Genomic DNA, 4,557 nt, shown 5'->3' with positions numbered 1-4,557 from the left:
CTAGCAGTCGCTAAAAAGGGTCGTCCTAAAATCAGAGGTGCATTACTATCATCTTCCATGTCTAGAACAACAAAGTCTACTGGGTATATAAATTTATCGATCTTAACAAGAACATCTTCAATGATACCCATAGGAAATCTAATGGTTTTATCAGTCAATTGAATGCTCATCCTAGTTTGTTTGGGTTTCCCAAGACCTAGCTTTTTAAACATTTTATAAGGCATAACATTAATGTTTGCCCCTAAGTCAGCCAATGCATTATGAACATCTAAACTACCAATTAAACAAGGAATCGTAAAACTCCCTGGATCTTTCAATTTGTTAGGTAGATTATTCTATAGAATGGTTGAGCAAACTGCATTCAACTCTACATGTGACGCCTCACCCAACTTTCATTTATTTGTTAAAAGCTCCTTTAAGAATTTGACTGTGTTTGGCATCTGCAAAAGAGCTTCAATAAACGGTAAGTTAATATGTAACTTTTTTAATAATTTAAGAAATTTACCGAATTGTTCTTCTGTGCGGTCTTTCCTTGTCGCGTTTGGGTATGGCACACGAGGTTTGTATTCTTTACTTACCGATTTCTGGTTATTGTGGTCCACCCCACCCTTACCTTTACTTACTGTAGTTTCTTGCCTCGGTTCTGGTTCAGGTGCAACTAAACCTTCCTCATCTTGAGTGGTAATTGCATTGATTTGCTCCCTTGGGTTGGATTCAGTGTTACTAGGCAAACTACCTTCTGGTCATTTAGAAATCAGTTTGGCGAGTTAGCCATCTGAGTTTTGAGCCCTTGGATTGACGCTTGTTAATTCTTAAAGGTTGTCTCGGTATTTTGGAAACGAGTTTCTAACACTGAGATGAATTTTGTTAACATTTCCTCAAGGTTCAGCTTTTTGTCCTGCTGGTAAGGTGGTTGTTGAAAACCTGGAGGATGTTGTGGCCTTTGATTTCCTTGACCGCCCCACGAGAAATTGGGATGGTTTCTCCAACCTACATTATAAGTGTTACTATACGGGTTATTTTTGGGTCTAGAGTTATTATTACCCATATATTGGACTTGTTCCTCCTTGATGCTAGGGTCAAAGGGTTGATATTTTGTGCATGCTCCTCCTCTATTCAAATCGCACCTCATCACTGGATGTACCTGGGTAGAACCATACAAACCGTCAATCTTTTTATTTAAGAGTTCTACTTGGTTAGATAGCATAGTAACTGCATCAAGGTTGAAAACACCGGCTGCTTTCATTGGCTTTGTCCTTATAACTTGCCACTGATAGTTATTCAGTGACATCTCCTTAATAAATTCGTAAGCTACCTCAGGTGTCTTATTATTGATAGTTCCACCAGCAGCTGCATCAATCATCTGCTGAGTTGAAGGATTCAAGCCATTGTGAAACGTTTGAACCTGTAGCCATAGTGGTAACCCTTGGTGAGGGCATATTCGTAAAAGGTCCTTGTATCTCTCCTATGTATCGTAGAGTGTTTCAAAATCCATCTGTACAAAAGAGGAGATATCATTACGTAATTTGGCTATGTTAGCTGGTGTAAAATATTTTAATAAAAACTTTTCGGTCATTTGTTCCCAAGTAGTGATTGACCCTCGTTTTTAAATACTCAAGAAGTATATTCATGCTAGATGATACGTAATAGTCGCAACAGTTTTTAAAGAATTATGAATGAATCGTTCTTGAGACTAACTTATTATCACGATTAAGGCAAGTGTACCTATCGAATAGTAGTATAGTTCAGCAAGACCGGATTGTCAAACCCAAATGAACCACGAGTGCTAGTATTTATTTCTTTTCTATTATCTAGCCTAAAAATTAAGAGGTTTGGTTATCTAAACTAATTACTAACTAAGAATGTACAGAAAGAAAAATTGGGAAAATATTTTTGGGAAAATTTGATTGATTAAGACAATACCTAAGGAAAAATCCACCTAGACTTCACTTGTTATTTGACTCTGAATCAGGCGATTTATTCATTTGACTTGATCCGTAGAAATCCCTAAGTTATATTATTATCTCTTTGGAGACTAATAACGTCTAACCCTTGGTTGAGTAATTGAAATCTCTTTCTAATTAACTTCCTAGAATTGCATTAACTCGATCTATGGATTCCCTTATTTATCATATAATTCGGATAATTCGGATAATAATAACAAGATCCGTCTTAGGTTTCATTTCCCTTAGGTATTTAGGGGTTTTAGTTCATACTTATGAAAGAAAACATCTCAAAAGAATAAAGATAACAAAACATGAGAAAACCCAAAACTCCTGAGGGAATTTGAAGGGAGATCTTCAGTCTTGATGATGAATCTGACTTCTAAGATGGATTAATTGGCTTTCCTTGAGCATTTCCTTGCTTCCTACTTTGTGTCCCCCTTCTAAGTGCCTCTTCAAGTGTTTAAATAGGCTTTTGAATGTCTAAGAGCCCTTAAAATTGGCCATTTCCGAAAAGGACTAAACTTGGGCTTAGTAGGGACACACCTGTGTGCGATTACTTCAGCCAGTGGCCAAGGCTGTTGAATAAGCACGGGCATGTAGTCTACCCGTGTAAGTTGTGCTTCGATCCTACCAAAGGGACATGATGTGTGACATGGCCGTGTGAGGAAGTCTAGGCCGTGTTGATTTCCTATGTCGGTCCATTTTCTCTGTTTTCGGCCCGTTTCTCGCTCTTTTTACTCTCCTATGCTCACCTAAGTGTAAAAGATGAAATTAAAGGATTAGGAGCATCGAATTCACCAAATCTAAGGAGAAACCATCCATAAATGCGCTAAGCATGGGATAAAAATATGTATAAATTATGGTTTATCACTAGATACCAATTTCATACACACATACGAACGAGTAGAGCCGGGGTCTATCAAAGCAATACACACATATGAACGAGTAGAGCCAGGGTCTATCAAAGCAATAACACTAGTATCATAGAGAGAAAAATTACTAGTGATCATATCAGGAGAAGTCACATCTTCATGTGCGTATATAGGATAGGCTCTAGTCGAAGCTCTAGCTTTAGACCTGACTGCTGTATCTCATGTCACATTCTTACTACCGGACCCATTCCTGGCATTTCTCGGGGGTCTTCCCCTAGAAGCTGTGCCACTTGGCCTTGAATTTTGAAATCTTTCTTTCTCTACCATCTCGGGGTAGTATTTAATATAGTGGCCTTGAGAACCACACTTGAAACAAGATCCCTCACTCACCCTACATGTGTCGAAATCACATCTATCACATTTCTGGCACTCAAGTTTGGAAAGTTTAGCGTTCCCCACACTTGCCACAAATGTGGCCTGAGATTTGAAACCCGAATTTTGCTTTCTATGGTTCCCGTATAAATTTCCAGTTGACACATGTGAATGAGAGTACATCTCTCTAGATTTTTTAGACTGAGATGGCAATGACTTACTCATATGCCTCTTTCTTGTATCTCCTGCCTCAGACTCCACTTTCCTCTTTTCTTTGATCAATTCCAAGACTTTACAAGCCCGTTTGACGAGTACTACAAATTCTTTCAACTAAAGAATGCCCAGAATGTCTTAATATCCTCATTAAGTCCATCTTCAAATCTTCTACACATCTTAGCTTCGGAGGATACACACTCCCGAGCTTATTTACTGAGTCTGACAAATTCTCTCTCATACTCATTAATTATCATATGACCCTGTAACACCCCAATCTCGGCTCAGACGTTATGGCTGAATTCGACGTGTCACATTGAAGTGTTTTAGTGAAAATCGTGTTTTCATTGAAAACCTTTCTTAAAATGAAAGAAAGTCTTAATTATCAAAAAAAAAAAAAAAACTCCTTTCAATCACTTGTTCAAAACATATAATTTGAGGAAAAAAAGTCACTTTAAAAATTTAGTTGCGGAAACGTAGAAATGACATACTATAGTTTAAGAAACCATGTTCAACTTTTTATAATTACATCACATAAAAATAATAATCCAAATAATAACAAAATGGAAGGCCTTATTTCAATCTAGTCTTTAATCACTTAATAATCAGAGACTCATATGCTTTAAAATGAAAAAAAAAAACAAGTCCAAATTGTCTTGCTAGCTGGCCACCCAGAATCCCTCCAAACATCGAACCTCCTACTGAGCATCACCTGGAAATAAAATAAAAAAGAGGGTGAGTTTTCGCAAACTCAGTGTGTACAACCCTCAACAAAAAACAAGCATTCAAAAATCATCATACATCAAACATGCAATGCAATCCCATCCCAATAATCCATCCGCTACACACCAGCTTCGTCCCCCGTCACATCATGTGGGGATATAAATATGACCCACCCAACCGGCATATCAATGGTAGCCCGGTTGCGGAACTACCTTCATTTACATATTGGGCTTAAAAGCCGTCGATGGATCCACGATTGTCAAGCAACCATGGATCCTCATATACTTCCTCCGTTCCATACTTTCCAACCCATATGCAACCTAAGCAGAATATCTTATGTATGCAGAAAATATGCATGTCACATCCATAAAATTTACATTAACACCTAGGGGTATTTTGGTCATTTTCGCCCTTAGAGGCATTTCGATAAT

General features: G+C 37.8%; 1 non-coding gene across 1 annotated transcript; it reads left to right on the top strand.

Annotated features, from left to right (window-relative positions):
* Positions 1-1,421: 1,421 nt before the first annotated feature.
* Positions 1,422-1,528, top strand: LOC128289265 (small nucleolar RNA R71). The gene has a single exon (XR_008278914.1). It is a non-coding gene; the product is annotated as a small nucleolar RNA R71 (small nucleolar RNA).
* Positions 1,529-4,557: the final 3,029 nt, after the last annotated feature.

This window comes from Gossypium arboreum, unplaced genomic scaffold, assembly GCF_025698485.1.
Source record: "Gossypium arboreum isolate Shixiya-1 unplaced genomic scaffold, ASM2569848v2 Contig00903, whole genome shotgun sequence".
In the NCBI taxonomy this organism is placed as follows: Eukaryota; Viridiplantae; Streptophyta; class Magnoliopsida; order Malvales; family Malvaceae; genus Gossypium; species Gossypium arboreum.
This window is presented reverse-complemented; position numbering and strand designations above follow the sequence as displayed.